This window comes from Nycticebus coucang, chromosome 18, assembly GCF_027406575.1.
Source record: "Nycticebus coucang isolate mNycCou1 chromosome 18, mNycCou1.pri, whole genome shotgun sequence".
In the NCBI taxonomy this organism is placed as follows: domain Eukaryota; kingdom Metazoa; phylum Chordata; class Mammalia; order Primates; family Lorisidae; genus Nycticebus; species Nycticebus coucang.
In genome coordinates this window covers 71,210,692-71,231,678 of record NC_069797.1, presented here as the reverse complement: position 1 = coordinate 71,231,678, position 20,987 = coordinate 71,210,692, and the positions used below count along the sequence as shown (strand labels likewise).

At 45.6% G+C, this 20,987-nt stretch overlaps 1 long non-coding RNA gene across 1 annotated transcript in view; it reads left to right on the top strand.

Moving 5' to 3' along the window:
- Window positions 1–20,987, top strand: part of LOC128571175 (uncharacterized) — an 85,563-nt gene that overhangs the window by 11,517 nt on the left and 53,059 nt on the right. Inside the window, exon 3 of the long non-coding RNA XR_008375690.1 lies at window positions 1,453–1,521. This is a non-coding gene — a long non-coding RNA (uncharacterized LOC128571175). The remainder of the gene's footprint in view (window positions 1–1,452; window positions 1,522–20,987) is intronic.

Sequence of the window (20,987 nt, the reverse complement as noted above, 5' to 3'; positions counted from 1 at the left end):
ACATTTTGTGGTAGTTTTTATTATTTTTCTCATGTTCCATATGAGAAATCTGGGGTTTACTGTGGCTAATTCACTTGTCCCATATCTCACATTTTAGGTGTTAAAGGGTAAAAACAAACACTAGCAATGACAATGACAAAATAAGAACGTAATAGCTATCAAGCCTTGGATGTTCACTGTAGAAAAGGTCAATACAAGATTGAATGAGCTATGTTGTTATTATCTCTACATTGGGGGAAACTGTATTTACTCATGGCCTTGTTTCTTTTTGGCCTTGCCTATTTCCTTTGGACTATGGCTTTTGTGGGAGCAATGTTTATCCACATTTAGAGATGATAATTCTCAAACAAAGCTGCAATGGAAAAAATGGATTGGAAGGGAAGAGGGCTGCTGAGAATTTCTGCATCTCAATGGCCGTCTTGCATTTAGCACAGGCCATGGCGGAGATGTATCAGGTGGTCCTTCTGTTATCTGAACCTCCATGGTGTTAGGTGTGTTTGCTCTTGTATCGATCTCTCTATCTATCTGGATTTCCAATTTGTCTTCTGATGCTGAAGGACCAGATAGGGGAAAGAGATATTCCTTGGGGGGATGAATAGAGGTAAGAATTTCTTGGTACAAACCAGGTTTTGATATGGCAAACACTGGCATTTAAAACTCAGTCGTGCATAGTAGGTGGGAATAGGGTTGCTCTGCTGGTTTAAGGGAAAAGGGTAACTAAAGCACAGATTTATGACATGCTCAGGATGGGGCAGATAGGTGGTTGAGAAGACTTGGAACTCAGATCCCTTATTTTGGTGTTCTTTCTATTGTTAAAATGTATTCTCCATGAAGAGCCAGATTAGAATTCAACCGGGCTCTGTCCTTTAATTTGTGACAATTATCCCTGTATAGTTGGTTGGGAAATGGAAAGGGTAGGGTGAGAGGGCAAGGGCTAAGAACTGTCTCCAGACAACATACAGAATGGGAGAGAGGATTTCAAGAGAAGAACAAAGATCAGTTAGTACAATAATACATTTTATTGACTTTCCCTGAGTTAAGATCCCTCTTGGGGGAGCCAGAGAGGATAGGAGGGGGCATGAAAAATGAAAAATTTAAACACTGGAACTCTTGTCTCTAGGAAACATCCAGTGTGCTCTAACAATGACAGAACACACTTTAAAAAGTGGCACATGCTTATGCCACGAACATTTCACAAATGTGTAAGAGAGGCCTGGCTCTGTGCTATACAGCCGCCCAAGTTCGTTTCCCCAAGGGCAACTTCCTTCTTCATTCATCTTGCCAGGCAGTGCTGCTCTCTTAGCTAAAACCCTTGTTGATCTGGTCCTTTGCAGACAGGCATCACTTTGGGGTCCCCATTCAGAAAAAGGGCAAGCAGCACATGTGTGCCATGTAACAGGATGCTCTCAGATGCCCTCCCCGGTCTGACACTTGGTCATACTTGTGTTCTAGGTCTGTGGTCGTGAAGGTTTCCATGGATATCATAAAGTGCTTTGTGTATTGGAAACAGTGAATAAAAAGGTAAGGCGGGGAATGGCTAACGATCAAGCTCACCCAAACCCTAAACCTCAGACTCTTGGAAGGAATCAGCTGCATAAAACAGTCCCAAACTGCAAACGTACATTCAGCCAGGATGGCGAAGGAGATGCTTCCAAAGAGACTTGGTGGTTGTGCAGTCTGGGGAGGCCTTGGCTGTGCACAAGTCCACAGGGAGGAGTGGGATGTTTTTTACGTTTCTGAGAGGAAGACACTTTCCTCCTGCTGTAACTTCACCCTCCTCCCTCTGCTCAGGCTGATGCTCTCTGGAAGGTGCTCCCAACGAGCCCCCTCCCCCTCCAGGACAGAACTAAGCCCAGCCTCCTCCTTGACAGCAGCAGCCACGGCCAGCTCTTATCTGGGAGAGCAAGAGCCCTACCCTTCAGATTCCCTGTAGTTTCTGAAAGAACGTATTGTTATTTTCTCAAAACTCCCCAGGTTAGGAACAAAGGCAGATTCTGGATCTTCTTTAAGCAGGACAGAGTTGAATTGGCATTCCTTTAAAATGGCTTGCTATTACAGCCCATCTCTGCTAACAATTACCTGACAATACAGAAAGGGGATCTGACTCCTGTAGGGTGTTGTTGAGTTTTTCTTTTCTCATTTTCTTTCCTTAGAGCCTTAGAAACATGGGTGCATAGTTGGAGTTTAGATTTCGATGACACCTGTGATATGCAAATCTTACTGGACAAGTCACTATTTTGTATAGGTATGGGTGTGTTGTGTGTACATGTGTGCTTTCTCAAAAGAAGTTGAGGATTTCTTTCTTTCTTCTTTTTTTTTAATGAAGTTATCTCTTCTTGAGAATAGGATTACAGGAAAAAGGAAGGGTGAGTTGCTGAGTTTTGAAAACACATATATGGAGAGTGTGATAGGATGATTCGTTTCACAAATAGATTTAATATTTTTATACTGTCTGATTTGAGTGTGTGCCTTGCACATATTTGATGCTCAACAGATATGTGTTGCAAAGAATCATGCCTGTTCTGATTGATATGCTGAGACAGAGAAAGTCCACCCTATATGCTGGGATTGGCTAAGTGGAAGGGAAATGTTTTATTGCTGGTTTGGGAGATTGGAGAGTTGAAGCCTCTGATGCATCACAGCCTAAGCAGATGGTTGGGATATTTGGTTAAGTCTAAAAAGCCAATTATTATTATTATTTTTTGTCAATACAATACTATCTTCCTGTGTATTTCAGGTAATAATCCTAAGTCAGGAGTTCCTTAGACAAAAAATGTGACCTATGTGTCCCTATAAATATCTTGTGTGACCATCTGTAAAACACCTTCTTCTCAACAAATTAGTTTTCTCCTGTTAAACATGAGAAGTCTTGTCTCGGCACCTGTGGCTCAAGTGGCTAAGGTGCCAGCCACATACACCTGAGCTGGTGGGTTCCAATCCAACAATGATGGCTGCAACCAAAAAATAGCCGGGCATTGTGGCGGGCACCTGTAGTCCCAGCTACTTGGAAAGTGGAGGCAGGAGAATCGCTTGAGCCCAGGAGTTGGAGGTTGCTGTGAGCTGAGACGCCACTGCACTCTACCCAGGGTGACAGCTTGAGACTCTATCTCAAAAAAAAAAAAAAAAAAGAGAAGTCTTGTCTGAAGCCTGCTTGCTCTGAGATAAGAGCTGGATTTTCAAAAGCCAATCCAAGCCAAATACTCAGCCTTATTATCGTTGTTATTCTGTCAGATCTGTTTGCTCTATAGAGAAGCTGGGGGTGGAATTTCTGGGGTCCCTAAATGCCCCAGTCTGGTGAGAGGTGAGCTACTCCATGAGTGTCCTTGCAACCTGACATAACTCAGGAGCCCAGTAGATAATCCAACAAAAATTTCCTGACTACCAGGAGATTTGGTTGTTGGGGATTGGATAGAAGCTTCCGTGGGTGTTGAGACAGACTGTGGGCCTTTCAGAGGTAGTTTGTGTCAGGAGGGGTCATGCCCATGTCATGTTCCTTGTGGTGTGGCCTCCTACCAAATAAACAAGCTCCTTTTGGGATGGGGATGGATTTGATAGCAAGCTAATAGGTTTTTATTTTGTTCATTTCAACCAAATCCAAGTGTCACCTTCGCCTTTCACCCCTTTGTTCCCACCTTCCTGGGCCCCACACATTGATTTTAATTTTCAACACTTAGCACCTGACTTAGTGATCTAAGATCACTGACTCAGAAAACAGGAAAGGTCAGGCTGCCTAACACCTCCCCCAGCGTCCTGGGATTAGCTTCCAAAACAAACAGATCAGAGATGGGATGTAGACTCCCCAGAGCTGATTCCCACGTGTGAGAAAGCTCAGGAGAAACAAGCTCACTGACGTCACTCAAGTTCACGATCCAGGGCTTTACTGGGCTTTGGCGGTGGTAGATTCCACTGGAAGGACAGGAGAGAGAAGCTGGTGGATTAAGAAAAGTGGGAGAGGGTAGGGGGAGGAGTGCTTTCTGCTAATCAAAGGAGAAACCAAATAAAATGAATGAAGTCCAAGAAAAATACAATGCTATTGTTTTGGGGGCATAAGATGCTGGCGTGGAGGCTTCGTTGAGTAATCCAAGTCACACCCTTTCTCTGTGGGACTGCAGGAATGTTGGCTGTTTCTCTGCAGGCCAGGTGGGAGGTGGGTAGACAGGTCTATGGAGATGAGAATTTCTTGGAGCTATAACTCTCTGAACATCCCCATGGCCTTGCAGCTGGGAGGATGGGACACAAAGAAGCAGGAATGTGGTGCTGAATCAAGGCCAAAGAGTAGTGGCCATGGGAGTCTGGGACGGAGGGGGAGAGGAGGGAAGAGAAAAATGCAGAAGAAAACTAGGAAACAGGGGAGGAAGTGACTCTGCTTTTTTCTCCTCGTCTGAACAGGGGCTTATGTGTCCTCAAGAGCCCCTTGGCTGCCTTTCATGAAGCCATAGGGTGGATACCCAGGGAGAGGTGGCATGTCTGGGGCTGGGGTGTGATGGGAGCAGGAAGCACCAGTCATTTCACAAGGAGGTTTGACATTGGAGAGAGAGCCAGCGAGAACTGGCAGACCCCCAAGATGGGGTAGGAAAATCTGGCCTGGCGTGAAGAATGCTCTGCTCCATGGAGCTGTGCGGATATGTTGAAAAACAGGGCCGTCCGCACCCAGCTGTACTGCCAGCCCACCTCAAACATCACTCTCTCTGCCCATCCTTGGTTGTTTCTTTGTGATGACGTGTCTGCTGCTGGCAGTGAACTGCCAGCGATCAATGTGACCAGTTGTCTTGGCAGCGTTGTCTGCTCCAGTAACAAGTCCTTAACTGCAATTCTCAAGAACGTACATCCGTTCCTGGTGGACCCCTCTACCTCCCGTCAGCCTCTTTTCTCTTCACTCCTCCTCTTCAGAGTTTAGTGCAGAGTCCCCTTTGGGTAGAGCTCTGGGATGGCTTATAACTCTTCTTATAAGTGGGAGAAGTGGGAGAACTTCTCTGTTGGATCAGCCGGTGGTCCATCTGCTTCTTAACATGTCCATCCTTTCTGTAGCCCTTTGTCCCTTTCCAGGACTGGAGCTCTCTTTCCCAAAGTTTGAGTTCAACCCCCTGAACTCCAACTTCTCTTCTTCAACTATTAGTAGTGGATACTCAGGATATGACACTTCTCTTTCCCATCCTGGATACAACACTTATCAGATTCAAAAGAGCGTCCTGTTGTGGTGTATGTGAAACCTCATCGTTATAAGCAAGGCAGTGCCATTAGAGTGAGTTCAGTTCAATTTCTTCCAAGACATTTATTTTACACTTGGCTTTGTTTTAGTTTCTAGGACTCTGGACTTAATGCCAGTTGGAATTATTGCTGATCCATTGCACAGCAACATTTTGCATTCAGAATTCCTGGGTTCTCTTTTTTTATCAACTTGGTCTGTGACTTTGGCAAAGCTATGTCACAACTCTGGTCTTTCCGTTCTGTCCCTCACTCAAACCGAGGTTCTTCATCCAAGTTCACTGTCCTCTCACCTTTTGACTTTCCTGAGGTCAGGAGACCTACCTGACATCATTTAACCTGTTCACTTGTGGGGTAGTCTGGTTAGAATGAGTTTGGAGGAGTTTAGGATAAGGAAAGAATTGGAAACAGGCAAGAAATTTTTGGCCTGAAAGATGGTAGTGCATTTGGTTTTAAGGAAATCTATGCTTTACCTCCAGAAATAGAGAAGAGCTAATCATCTATGGGATACCAGCCCCAGAATCCTGAGGGTTTAGGATTTGTATGGCAGCCACTACGGAAAATATCTTTAAGCTGAACAGACAAGGGATGAACCTGTCTGGAAATATTTCCACAGTGTCAATAACTGTGTTTATACTAAAGCATATGGACAGAATTTAGATTTGATAAATTTCCATCACTTTTTTTTTTTTTTGGAAAAAGATGATACAGCCAATAAAGGGTATACCTTAACAAGTGCTTGTGTCTAAATTCTGTTTATCTGATATGACATAAAAGTACTCAATGATGGTATTTTAACGTTCCCACTGCCTTATCATAACCACACCATCCAGTGTTCTGAATTAAAATCTGAGTGCTCAAAGTGGTGTATTGCAGGAAAATCTTTGCTAGCTGCACAGGAAATTGCTCTCCAAGTAAGCCCGTGGTTTGGGAGTGCTACTGTCCGTGCTAGGGCAGTGATGGCCTTGGATGTGGAAAGAACAGACTGTTAGAGGGCAAGGCAGAGGGATGTGCTGATTATTGCCTTGTTCTCACGGGCTCTGTATAAAAGTGTTGCCACTGCTGATAATACTGCTGGAATTATATTTTAAAAAGCAACTCTGTATAAAAGCTTTGAGCTAAATGTGCTGTGTACACTATGGCATATTCCGAATAGCACCACAGGCAGGAGGCTTGGGTTTCACCCTGATTCTCCACAATGGGGGTAACACTAGCGTCTCTCTATGAGGTTATTGAGAAGGTTAGAGCTGGAGTGTCCTGGTAGAGTTCTGGTGTCTAATATGTGTTCAGTACAGGTTAGTTGGATTGGCTCTTATGTCTGCAGTAAATGAAAGGCAAACTCGGGCTCAGTACAGACATACACACGCTCATTCAGTTTCACTTAGCCAGCAAGCGAAGGGATTGAGATTGAAACCCAGGTCTATATGTGACTGAAGTCCAGGCTCTTCTCGTGTCTGAAAGCCCCCCTTGGATGCCAACTTGAGCAACCACGTGGGTATGCCATAGGTTTCCCACGACAGGTGTCTGGAAAAATGTTGCTTACAGAAAAAGGGAAGCATTCAAGAACTGTGTATGGGAGAGTTCTCACTAAAAAATAGGTCTCATGGATGGTTATATCTGTTATATAGGATTCCTTTAAATTTTCTGGACATTTGAAAAAGCTCACAAAAACATGTTGAGGAAAAAGAAAATACAGTGCAATGAAAGTGAGGTAAGTCTTAACTGGAAGGCCAGAGGGCCTTTGCCTAGTGGACCAAACTCTAATGCCAGCACTTTCTAGCAGAAAGACAGACCAGCAGTGGCCTGACGCTATGAGCCCCTGCCCCGGGGGGTGAGAGTTGCTTTGCTGGATTCAGAAGACATCCATTCACCTGAGGTTGAAGATAGGCTCCCATGAACAAAAGGCCTCTTTTCTCAAAGCCTTGCTGATCTCCACATTACATAATGTAGAATTATGTGTCTGCTCTGGGGTTTGCAGGAGCCTGAACGATATGTTGATAATACACGGAGTCTTGCGTGCAAACTTTGTTTATACACTGGCCCTCCCTCTGCGTCCAGGGGCAGGTAGCTGGCTGCACGGCCTTCATCGGAGCCTGGAAGACTCGGTATTTTATGGCCACTCATGTTTATTTTGCTGTCTAACTATGTTAGCCATTGTGAATTTGGTTAAAGCAAAGCACCATAGAGAAAATGGAGGAAGCATTCTTCGATGTAGAAGCAACTATATTTCCACATGGATCCTGCCTGTCCGGCAGTGTCCCTGCCCGCAGAGGTGGGGCCACCTGTGGTCAGAAAGGAGACTGGGCATTGCTTTGTACCTTTAGCTGCTTCCCTAAACATCTTGTTCTGATGGGTGAATGCCATTGAAATAGTCAACCAAGCTTTATGTCACAGTTGGCTGTTGGCTGCTGAGTGCTGAGAACCAGCATTTCACCTGTAAAGGGAAGGCAGAGAGACTTATTTCAGCCTGACACCTCCAAGCCATCAGATCTTGGAGGCTTGGTGGGAAAAGAGATCAGCCCTTCTCAAGAAGTCTTCACTGTCCCAGCCAAGAGGGAGTTCAGGCCTCAGGTTGAGGCAGGTTCCCACGAAGCAGCCAAATGTTTGCAAAACAAGCATCAGGATGAGGAGGCTCAGTCTGCAGAGACATCCCAAGGTTGCGACAGTCTTGGAAGATGTGAGGGTGAGCTCAGGGAAGAGCCCCGGGGAGCCAAGGCCAGGAGACAGCTGCCTGGACAGAGCTGGGGTCCCCTCAGTTCGCTGCCTGGGATGCAGTGCGCTGAGCAGGGAAGGCTAACCAGTTGGGATAATTGTCCGGTGTTTATATTTGTAAAGGGATACTACACTTCCAGGATAATTCCCTCCAGCCTCCTCTTAGGCTAAGATTTCCAACAGGTCTAGAATCCTGAAGAGAAATCAGAGGCTGATTACCTGGCCGACCGGGCTGTAATCACACCTTTCAATACTAATTATCTGCTCCTTTAGTTCAACGACATTGAGCACCCAGGCTCTGGCTGGGGTGAACCTTGCTCCGGGGTTTGCATCACTGGCTTAAGACAATGATTTGAATGGACAAAGTACCCGCACTGTGCCTTGATAAGCAGGAAATGAACGCTTGTTTGCAAATAAGATTGGGAAATGTGATCGGCTTCTTGTTCGGCATCTGTCTCTGGGTAACTAGCCTGATAATACTAATGTAGAAATAATATGTCAGAAGACACCAGTGATGGAGTCTTTTTTTTTTTTTAATACCCACCCCCCACCAGCTTTCTGTACCTGAAGCAAAGACAGGAATAAAGGGAATGCTTATTTCCCCCTACCCTGAAAATATTTCAGCCTGACTGTTTCTTTGGGGGGTTTTGAAGAGATGGATAGTGACTTGATATGGGATACTTCTCCAGCGTTGGAATTTGCTCACAGACATGGTGGCGTTTTCTAGATGCCTGTCTCTGTTGTCAGCCTTATGTGATTCCTTCCCCCTGGAAGCTCTCCTCCATAGAGTAGAATAACAATTTTCCTCCTCCTTGGATGCAAAATAATGGAGGTTCATTAGTCATATAAACAGCTCTGCTGCAGACACCTTCCAGTGTGACGTGGTGAAGGGAATGAACTGACTGGCAGCTCACGGAAGAAAGAGCTGTGGGCTGGGGGAAGAGGGAGGAAGGGAGGAGGTGATAGGCCAGGATCTGGCTTGGAGCTGCTTGTGCCGGAGCCCATCTTAATGTATCATTTCTGGTGAAGGGACATTGGGGACAAGGAGTAAACATTTTGGTGTTTAATCTTGTGGGAATATCACTTCAAACCCTGACCTCTTGATTGTAAATTAGAAAAGTCCATTGTTACAGCTTGTGTCCTTCAGAATCGCGGTCCCCAAGCCCTGGGCCACAGCCTGGTGGCAGTCCATGGCCTGTTAGGAATTGGGCCACACAGCGCTGCCTCCTGTCCCATTCCCCCCTATTCCCCACCCCTGTCTGTGGAAAAACTGTCTTCCATGAAATTGGTCCCTAGTGCCAAAAAGTTTCTGGGTCTGTGGCCTGCGAGGGACATAGCAGGAGGTGAGCTAGTGAGGCTTCCTCTGTCTTTACAGGCCCCTCATGGCTGGCGTTACCGCCCGAGCTCCGTCTCCTGTCATTCCTGCCTCCTCCTTCCCCAATCCCACCCTCTCTTTTGTGGAAAAATTGTCTTCCATGAAACCAGTCCCTGGTGCCAAACACACTGGGGATTGCTGCCCCCAAAGCTGTCACAGTCCTGGCCTTAGGGACCTCCCAATGGAAACTTTTTGGAGATAGGATCATGGCAGACTTAATTAGTTAAGGTGAGGGAGGGTTCTTCAGCCAATAGAGTTTATGTCTACATAAAAGGGGAAACTCAGACACAGTCACTTATGGAGGAAGATGGTGTGAACACACCAAGGAGGCTGTGCTGAGAAGATGGGGATTGGAGGGAAGCACCCACAAGCCCAGGGACAGCAGAGGGAGCAGACCCTTCCCTAGAGTCTGCGGGGAACATGCCTGTGCTGATTCCTTGGTTTCAGACCTCAAGCCTCCTGAACTGGGAGAAGATGCATTTCTCTTGTTTTAACCCATCCAGTTTTTGGTCCTTTGTTATTGCAATTCCAGGAAATGAATACATCTGGCTTCTACAGGCCCAGATAATTTGGAAAGGAATTGCAGTATCAGCTTACCCAACCCAAACAACACGTAGGTCCTTTCATTTGCCAGCTTGGCCACTGGCCTCCCACTGTTACCACTGGAGTCTCAGAAGTCCAGTGGAGGGGGAAGTGTCAGGGGATTGAATCAGCCATAAACACACCTCCGGCCATGTTACCAGAAGGGGTTCAGGATGGAATAGACACTTGGTACGATCGACTTCAGCTTGGACTTCCTACTTCATCCTCTTTACTTCTTTCCTTTTACCCTGGAAGAGAAGGAAAGAGAAAACTTCTTAGGAACATGGGCTTATTGTTTAGCCAATCACGGTCAAAGCCAAAGATGGTTTTAATAGATTTTCTTAGCTACCCATCCAATCTCTGTAATCCCGCCCTTTAAGGTAGATTAGATCATTCCCTTTGGGACTCCTCCCATGCCAGCTTCCCCCAGATACAGCTGGAACCTAGAGGGAGGTGGAGACCCTCAGCTGAAAATAGTACGTGGACTTTACCTTCATCTCTTTGCTGTTCCCTGGGGGATCACTAAGTCCACTAGTACCCAATGGGATTCTTTGTCTGCTTGGCTTCTGCTCTTGTTGGGAAAGACAACAAGGGGGGAGATTCCTTTCACCCTTGCCCTTACATTTTGCCTCTAAAACCATTGAATCATAGACCTATGAGGACCCTCAGAGAGCAGTATTAGAGCATCCTTATTTCTACTCAAGAATGCTGAGGTTCAAAGAGCGAATTGCTGAGGGTCTTGTTCCTTAGTGGTGCTGGGCTTGATATCCATGTATTCCCAACTTTGCTCTTAGTTTCAAAGCAGGGCTCCATTCCTTCCTGTTCTTTGGAAGCCTGTGGGTTTGCTCCGTGATCTGACAATTCCTCTTTGCTCTGTCTTCCCTGAACTCCCGTTCTTCTGCCATCAGACCACCTAAGTGTTGCTCTCCCTTCCTCTGTGTAGTCTGGACACTCCTTGGGAACCTGGATTTGATATTTGTCCAGCCCCTGTTCTCTGCCATGCATCATGCTGGGGGCTTTCTCAGTGCTGGCGGGAGAGGAGATTGTGGCTCACAGAGGTCAACATCATGCCCAAGGTCATGTAGCTACTTTAAAAAGAGAGCTGGAATCTAAATTAGAGCATTTCTAAGATGCTCTTTCTGCATCTAGAGAAAGGGGACCACACCCACAGTGCCATGCTTGGGTATAGCAAAGGGAGGGCGAAGGTGGCACCCCCATGCTATCCTTCCATTCTCTGACATGTTCTCCAGCTCAGCTGTTTTGTTTCCATATCAACAAGAGCATTTTAATCCCAAAGGAGTCATGGCTGCTATCTGTAAAAGAGGTGATTTATTTTTTTCCTGCTCTGAACCTTTCCAACACAAATAGAACACTCTTGGTGGCAGGACACACAGACTACAGCTCATACTTATAGGCCCAGCATCAGAGTCGAAGCAAATCAACAAATATTTGGTGGGCACCTATGATGCCCAGGGTGAAAGGAGCGATGTGTGTAAGGTCCTCTATTTGAGTTGGTTACTGGCCTCGAGGGGGATGACTCAGGTGGGGCTCAGCAAGTCCATAGGCCAAAAATAAGGGTGTTCTATGAGGAAACCAGACACCGGCCACCCTCTGTGCACCACCAGCTTTTCTTGTCATGTTTCTCTCTCTCTTCACTCCCGGCCTAGTCCTATTGCTACAGCCACATCCTGTTCGCTTGTTCTGGTGCCTTGGCTGAGATGTTGCTCCACCTCCTTCTAAAATGGTCCAGATGATGTAGTGGAAAGAGTGGGAGTCTGGGCTCCTAACTTCCTGACCCTCCTCCACTACAGGAGAGCCAGGTGAGGGGCTGAGAAGCCCTGGGTCTCATGTTCTGCATTTATAAATGGGGAGGGGATTATAGTTAATAATAAAGCAAATTCCTCTCCCTGTTTTAAAATGTTATGATTTTTTGGTGCCAATTCCTGTTCAATCTACTCTCTTCAAGACCTTAGCCCAAACTCTTTCTTTTAATTTTTTTCCTAACTAATTCCAGTTTGCGCTGACCTTCAAAACACTTAACCAAGTAGTCATTTTAGACCATTTTATGCTTTGTTTTTAACACGTTCCTGGAATAATTTTGTAATTGTATAGTTTTTCCTGAGCATGTTTGTTAGCTATCGATTGTAAGATCAGCTCATTCATTTAATTGTAATCCAAAGCACTCAACAAATCCATAGTGTATGAATGGAGCTTAATGTACCAACTGGTCACTGGCGATATTTTTTAATCCAGCCTGCTGTTAAATTCTTAGATGGCTTAGATATTTTTATAAGCATGCTCACACACTTAAAATACCTACAGGTAAGATCCTCAAGTGGATATAGTAGAAACATTAAACAGTTGGTGTAGTACACTGGCCTCCAATTAGGGAATGTACAATAAAAAGTTTGAATCTTTGCAATGTCCTTTCTGGCCACAAGAGCATTCATTTTCTTGGTCTTTTGTGCTATATGTCTTTTTGCCACTGATGTTTACTGTTCAATGTGAGCTCAGCTGGAGATAAAACTGTCCATAGGGTCAGGGATTCTGGGTTCTGATGGCTGTGATTGATCTCTTTCTTAAACTAAGACTGGACAAAACTAAGGGCATTAGTCACTCATTACACAGATGTTGATCAAATAAACATCTCTATCAAATTCCAAGCACGAAGGAGCTTGAAACTTTGGCAGGAAGACAAAGCAAATAAAAATTATAAGACATTGTGATATAGGCCGGGTACAGTGGCTCACTCCTGTAATCCCAACTCTCTGGGAGGCTGAGGTGGGTGGATTGTCTGAGTTCATATGTTTGAGACCAGCCTGAGCTAGAGTGAGACCCCATCTCTAAAGATAGCCCAGCCTGTGGTAGATGCATGGAGTCCCAGCTACTGGGGAGGCTGAGGCAAGAGGATCACTTGAGCCCAAGAGTTTGAGGTTGCTGTGAGCTGTGATGCCAAGGCACTCTACCGGGAGTGACAAAGTGAGACTCTGTCTCCAAATAAATAAATAAATAAATAAAATAAAATACATAAAAATTATAAGAAGTTGTGATAAGTAGTATTTGAAGAAAGCAAACAAGATAGAGAGCAGTTGGGGTGCAGTGGGTGGGGGGGCTCTCTCGTTTAGGTGGGACATTCAGGGAAAGGCGTTGTGAAAGGATGACATTTACACAGGATGAGGAAAGACATCATTCCCAAGGAGGGAGTGAGAGGAGAGGGACAGGGCATCCCGGGCAGAGATGGGGGACCTTCCAAAGGCCTTGAGCTAGGGAAGACTTTACAATGTAGGAGGAACCCAAAGAATGCTGACACTGCCCGCAGGCCTTGGCACACGCTCTCCCAGGCCCAGGTAGAGATGTTGTAAGCATAGAGTCCAATCCTCACAGTGACCTTACGAGGGAGGCCTAGCTTTCCCCAGGTTTCAGACGGGATGGCTATTAGACCTTTCAAGCCCACACGGCTAGAACGTGGAGAACCAGGTTGGTGTTCGTTCCCATCCGCCATGCTTTGAGGCTGGCTGTTGGCTTGGGGGTGTGTCCGGGTGAAAGGAAGTCAGAGGGATCACCTGTCAGACCTGGGGAGGCCTGCGCTTGGCTGGCAGGATGTGCAGTGTGTGTGTTTTCTGTTTATTCTTGAAGTTTACTTCCCTGCAAATACATGCCTAACTGCCATAGGCCTTTCACGAGAAACCCAGTGCCAGCTGTCCATCGCTCACGAGCAGTCCTGTAAAAACAAACCCCTTCTCCTCAATGCAACCCTAGGTGCCAGCAAGTCAGGCCTGCGCTGGCCAGGCAGCCCCAAGACCTCAGGAACAATCTGGTCCTCAGGAAGGGAGGGAAGAAAAACAATTTCAAATTGCAGGCGCCGCAGGCCTCTTACAGACGGCCATTGTCGGGAGAAGGGAAAACTAAACCGTGTAAGGGAGCCGTGGCACTTCTGGAACAGGGAGAGAATTTTGAGGTTAGGGGCTGCTGCTGGGGGTGTGAGTGATGGGGATGGGTGTGACCTGGAGAAAGAGTTGAACAGCTCGCCTGTGTGAGCTTGGGGGGCTTGCCTGGAAGTGCCTTAGCCTCCTTAGATTTCAAACGATGTGAAAAGGTGCATCTGCTCTGGTTACCCCAAGTTGGGGACAGCTTTAGAAAAGTGAAACCTACTCTTTAGATGTCAGGGATTGCAAAAGGGGACTGTTTCCCTCTGTCATTATTCTGGGTGGGAACCCCTGCTGTATCTTAGCCACATCCGCCCCGTTCTGGGAGTAACCATCTGAGAAAAGTCTGGCACTTTCCTGTTTCCAAAGATGAAGGCAGTAGTTGGAGGCTCTTCAAGAATGATACAGGTGAGGTGAACGCCCCCAGAGGGCTTTGGTGGCTGCAGCTTGGAATCAGCTCATCAAATGTTAAAGCACTGGGAGCTGCCATAGGAAGATGCCGCGGGCTATTTATACACCTTGGTGATGGTGGTGAGGAAGATGGCGACAGTTGTCATCATCGAGTTGACTGAGTGCGACTTCAGGCCTGCTGACACGAGGCTCTTCATTCCTCTGATCTCCTTTGATCTCATCACAAAGTCCACCCTGCAGGTGCCGGGTCATCTCCACTTTGCAGAGGAGACTGAGGCACACGGGGGTCATACTGCAGTGAGCAGGAGGGCTGATACTCAGAGCTGCCTAAGTCTGACTCCAAAAAGCATCATCTGCCGATCCTATCATGGACTATTGTTAAGAAACGATCTTTAAAATTTGAGTCACGAATGTTCCTATTTTCACAGACCGTATATGCACACATGCGCTCTGTTTCACATTTATTGGTGAACATTGGTCACTCTGGGATTGCTTGCTTGGTGACTTTGCCCGTTCTTTAGTCCCTTGAGCTTCAGAGAAAGAAACTCTGAATGCAACACAGAAACTGTCCGCTGAGGGCTGCTGCTGTTTATTTTCTGTCATGTATTTTTCAATCTAATAAAAGTTAGCCAGGGAAAGGAAGGGCGGAGGAAATGCATTCCAGATAGAGGGGGCAGCATGTGCAAAATCCAGGTATTGAAAGAAAACGTGGCAGGTTCTGGGAACTGCAGGTCAGTGGGGGTGTGGGTGGAGTGAGGGATAAAGCTGGAGGAACAGGCTGAGGCTGGACAGGAAAGGCAATGGTAAAGGCTTTGGGATTCATCCAGAACCCAGGAAGACCGTGAAGCTGGAGAGAGGCGTGATCTGATTTGTGTTTTAGAATGAGCGTGCTGGCTGTAACAGACCCATCTCAGGCTGTGGCCTACAGCCATTTCCCCCTAATCTGAAGGCAAGAGCAGTTCAGTATGTTCATGTCCTAACTCTGTGCTCCAGAGGGTTCCTCCAAAGGGCTGTACTATTTTCCTCTTTGGTTTCAGGGAGTTGTATTAACCACAGCCAGTGGTGCCGCGCTGCACCAACTCATGAAAACACGTGCTTCTTCCCTGCTGAGAGATGCTCAGCTGAAGCTTGGGATCAGGTAGGGCCTGGAGGCCCTGACCGATTTTTCACCTTAGCTGGAAGTCCTCTTGCACCCCAGGAAGGAGCAGATTGATAAGAGCCATGCCATCTATTTCCTTAAAAACATAACAGAAAGCCTTCTTTATCTTCCCTTAGCCCCGAAATCCCATCACCAAGGCAGGATAGAAAAAGTGACGGGCAAATGGAGATTTTTGAAAAGTCTGCTGACCTCTCACTTTGACTCTGCTCTTCCCCAGAGTCAAAGCTACCAGGACCTTCTTGTTCAGTCTGCTCCAGAGGCTGCAGCCAAGTGTGGTGAGGCAGGAGAGGAGGAGGGTAGTCCTGGATTTGTTTTAACACCGGGAGTTCTTGTTGCTCTTTTCTTTTCTTCCCTTCCCTTTTCTCTCTCTCTCTCTCTTTTTTTTTTTTTTTTTTTTTTTGAGATGGAGTCTCATTTTGTCACCCTTGGCAGAGTACTGTGGCATCATAGCTCACAGCAACCTCAAACTCTTAGGCTCAAGCAATCCTCTTGCCTGAGTACCCCTAGTAGCTGGACTACAGGTGCCTGCCACAACACCCGGCTATTTTTAGAGATGGATCTCACTCTTGCTCAGTCCGGTCTTGAACTCCTGAGTTCAAGGCATTCACCCTGCTTGCCTCCCAGAGTGCTGGGATTACAGGTGTGAGCCACTGCACCAGCTTTGATCCTTTTGATTCAGTTGTCCAATTTGTTCATTCCATTGAACACAAATTTTGTTGGGCTCTGTTGCTAAGGCCAACCAATTGGGATGGAAGATCTGGGTAATGAATGTGCCAGGAAGTGGAGCCTGAGAATTCCTTCCTTGCTGCTTCACAGGTGACAGGCCTTCGGGAGGTGCAGGGTGGACCTTAATGACCTACACAGGGCTTGGGAAACTTCACAGCTCCGCTTCAAACTCCTCTGTAAGAAGTCAGAACAAACAAGAGAGGTCAATGACTGAATCATGTCTTAAACCCTTTTCAAATTCCACTCCCAGATGTTTGACCAGGACATCTGGAAGCTGGATGTGAACATTTGATCCATTTTTGAAGGGAGAGTCTCTTGGATGATGACCTACCATCCCTCACCTTTGAACAGAGGGAGAAGGGGAAGGAATAAAAATGCAGATGGAAGGATGGGTTGTGGAGCCTTTGTCTTGGTTAAGTGGCTCAGCAGCCCCAATGCCACTGAAAGTTGGTCCCTAAAAGCTTCCTGATCGCAACAATCTCACTTTAATAGATCTGAGCTTCAGTTTTCTTACAAATACAATGGAGAAATAATTTAAAAGGTGGAGGCACCGTGAGTATCACTGTGGATATTGTCATAAACTCCTTAAAACATTAGTGATCTGCGTTTAAAGAATATGAGGACAGACCACATTTGTTCTTGGTATTTCAGCCTTTTTAAATTTTTGTTTTTTTAGTTTAGTAGTTGTGGCATTACCAAAATTTGTTAAAACCTTTGGAGATTATGGATGAGGATGAGACTTTGGGTCAGGGTCTGTAAAGAGGACCCCTGCCCCCAGGTTACCTTTAGTAATGGGGATTTATTGCAAGGTTGGTGCAGGTCGAAGGGTGCTATCTCTTTCACCATGGTGTCTCCCTGGATCCTCATACCCCACCCTCCCAGAATGTGAAGCACAGCAATCCTGATAGAGAAATTGGGCGTCAGAAACCCTCTTGTCTGGGTTTGCTTCATAGTCGTACTTCCCCAAAGAGAGTATTTGATTGGATGTAGATGCTACAATTCCACATGGATAACTGTATTGGAATTTAAAAATAATGTTCCCAGAGATAGTTCATCTTCTCCCTGTCCAGTTCGCATGTGAGAGTCTGAGATTTCTTAGCCATTCCCTGGGACCCTCAGAGGTGGGTGAGCAGGGATGTTCATCCAGACAGCATGGCAGGAACCATATCTTGGTATGTGGGAATGAACCATTTTAGCAGTTTTCCTTAGATGTGTGTGGACAAGTTGGGCATCTGATGATTTGGGATATAATTTGTGTTTGGACTTGCCTATAGCTATATTGGCTCGAAGTCCAAGGGACCTCAAGTAACTCTGAGATTTGTCCTGAAAACCACTGGACACGTTATGAGTGAGGGTTTTGTCCAGAGACCTCTGGAAACACATTTGCTAAAATTTGAATGTTGGTCCTGTTGTAATGACTCCCACTCATCTCTTGCACCATGTTTCACTTGAGTTGTGTATTTTCTATAACTTCTGTTAAACCTTGAGACAAACTGCACTGAAAAATTTTTGCACTATGTAGTTTGATCTTGCTGGTTGATTTATTACTCAGCTGGGGCTATGTTGAGGTGTGTGATGCCCCTAGAAAATATAAGGATTCACCCACTCTCAGAGTCGCAAAGGGGCACAGTTGGAACCCGAGAGAAAGCATATCTTACGTCTTGTGTTCTAGACACTTTACTCACCTCACACAAGCACTGGCCCTGAGTGAAATAGAATGTTTCTATTAACTTTCCAAAATAATAATATGAATAATAAATAGTATCTACTGAATGCTCCTCATAAGCAGTAAATGTGACTTACATTTATTTGCTTGTTTTTCCCCACACGAGACCCTACCCAGTGTGTACAACTGGTTCCATCCTTGTTCTACAGATGAGGAAACTAAAACATAGAAATGTTAAATATTCCAAGACTGCTCATGTGGGAGATGCCAGGCCCATGACTTGGCCGTGGAGCCACCTGCTTCTCAGATCTTGATCTTTCCACTTGCTACCACGTACCCCTACAAGGACATTTCTATCCACATGACAAGTAGAAAAATTCCATGACTGGTTTGCTGATGGGCCCAGCCAGAGCCTCCCTAACACTGGTCTAGTCATTACACGTGGGATTTGAAAGTGTGCTCGAAAACATTCGGATTAGCTCTCCAGTAAGAGAAATTTCAAATGTCAAACCCCGAGACTGCTCATTTTCATCAGAGTCTTTTAAGTGATTAATTCTCGGACCAGTACATCAATTCATTCAGTCAACAAAAATGTGTCTCTCCTACCTTCCAGGTGTGATTCTAAGTGCCGGGAACATAGCTACGATTAAACTAACATCTCTGCAGACAGCCTGCATTCTGATAGGGAAAAACAGATCCTAAGTAAAAAACAAACACGTGTACAGTATGATGCCAGGAAGAAAATAAAGTGGATCTAGAGGGCAGTGAGTGTTGGGAGGCCAGGGAAGGACTCTTTGGGGAAGTGGCATTTCAGTGAGGTCTTGAGTGATGGAAGGAGAGAGAGAACATGAAAACCTCTTGCAGAAATAGTGTAGTTATTTTATAAATACATTTTTTTCCCATTGTGTCTTTGGCTCTACATTTTAAAAAGTACAAGATTAACATTGACAACGATGTAGTCACAAGAATGTCACTCACCAGGGCTACACGAGCTATTTTCATCCATTCACCGTGGCAGGAGGGAGTCGGTGGGGGAGATGGTCCATAAAACTATTTGCTCCATGGGCACCGGCTTCTGACTAGGGATTTGAGGTCTGCTGAGTGATTCCCTGTTTTTTCTTCTGAATTAAATTAGAATTGGGTAGCCTCCACCTCGCGGTTTTGTTCTGTAGCCTCTGGTGAACCAGAGCATCAGCCAGTTTTCAGTTGTGTTGATTTCCTTGGAGGAAAAACCGCCCAACGTGTGCAAAATATAAGTGCTCCTGGTTGACGGTTGCAGAGTCTGTTTCCGTTATGAGCCTTTCTGCAGGGCCGCCAGGATGGGTTTCTGATTCTGACTCTATAGTGATGGTGCTATAAGTTCTCCCTACGCCTGTGTCAGTTCAAAAGTCGCAAGAACAATATCATTTATAATTGGGCAGATGAGTGGGGAGGCTGGGCCCTTCTTCTGTGAAGACCTCGAATGCAATGAACACTTTTGGGCGGCAGCATCTTTGGGTCACTTTTAGTCCAGAGGGCAGAGGAAGTTTACATCTAAATGTTACCAGGGTCAGTACGACTGTGAGTAAAGGTGGATGTTCTCTGGGCATTTTTGGCCAGAGGGAACATTTGCCAACTCTTTTCAGCGTCAAATTTTCGGTTTTGGCAAAAACACCTTTGCCACTCAAAACGTCTTTTCCTGTTTTACTCTGATTAGTTGTTAGCTGAAAACTCCCAGCATCTCAACTCTGCCCATCCTTCCCTAATACCAGCCCCTCACCCCAGATGCTCAGGCTGTGTCCAGAGCAGACATTTGTAACAGTTGTGGGAAGGTAGGCGGGAAGAAAAGACGGTGAAGAGAAAGGGAAGGAGGGAGGGCGAAAAGGAAGAAAGAAAGAAGAAATTCCCAATCTGTCTAGTTTTAGACATGCAGATAACGTTTTTCTACAGTCCATGGGGCGGGCCTCAGGAGCTAAATAGTCAGGTGCAAGCCTCGGTCTCCCACTGAAAACACTGTGTGACCTTAGACAAGGGACTTACAATTTTGGAGCCTCAGATTTTCCCACCTGTAAAGGAGGACTGTGAGGATGGATTTCAGTGAAGTAACTTTAGTCAAATGCTGCTGCGAAAAGGTTGAGCAAATTTCCTAACACATAATAAGCACTCATCCTGAGAGCTGGTTCACGATTGCTCTGTTTGTGCAGAGACCTCTGTCTCAGAGGTGGCACGGCCTAACCTGGGGTGAAGTTGCACCTGTTTCCGAGGCCCACAAAGGCTGTGGCTGGATGTAGCTAAGGAGTCTGCACAACCCCAAAGCTTCATGTCACAAGAATTTGACAGAGGTTCAGATGCCAAGAAAGCCTTTGAAAGCTGTGACAGTTAAGTTTATGTGCCAATTTGGACAGGCTGTAGCATCTGGTCATTTAATCAAATATTAAGTATTTTTGAGAAGGCACTTTGTGGCCATTAACATTTACGACCTATTGATTTTAAGTAATGGAGATTACTCTTAGTAAATGTGGGTGGGCCTCAACTAATCAGGCAAAGGCCTTGGGACTCAGAGAAGATTCTGCCTTAAGACTGCAACGCCAACTCATACTTGAGTTTCCAGCCTGCTCTGTCTGTGGACTGTGGAGTTTCTAGGCCCCAGAGTTGAATGAGCTAATTCCTAAAAATATACAAATTAGTAAGTAAATATTCGTATTTATTCTAGACTAATATACTGATTTATGTAAATTATTATATTATATTATACAAATTATATATTATGTGACTGCAAATTGGATTAATATATATAATAAAACTTACATTACATTTATTACATTATATTTTATAATATAGTCTATGTCATATACCAAATTATAAATTATTATAAATACATATTTGTGTTTTATATATACGAAATCGCCCTTGCTTCTCTGTCTCTGGAGAGCCCTGACTGAAATAGATCCTTCTGGCTTAACCATGTTGTGTAGTAGAGACAACTTTTAGCAGGATTCTTTTTCCAACTCACCTATTACAGGAATCCAGACTTGAATTCTTAATGAAAACCCAAAAGAGGACTGGCTAGGTGGGGACCAGTGTGGGGAAGAATTTCCTAATCCTCAACTGAAAAGGGAACTTCAGGGTAGAAGGGACAGCATCCCAAACCCCAGACGAGTGTTCAGTCCCTGAAAGGCTCATTGGAGAAGTAAATAATTTGGGTGGCGGGTACGGCGCAGCCTGTCCCATTGCTGAGCATTCCTG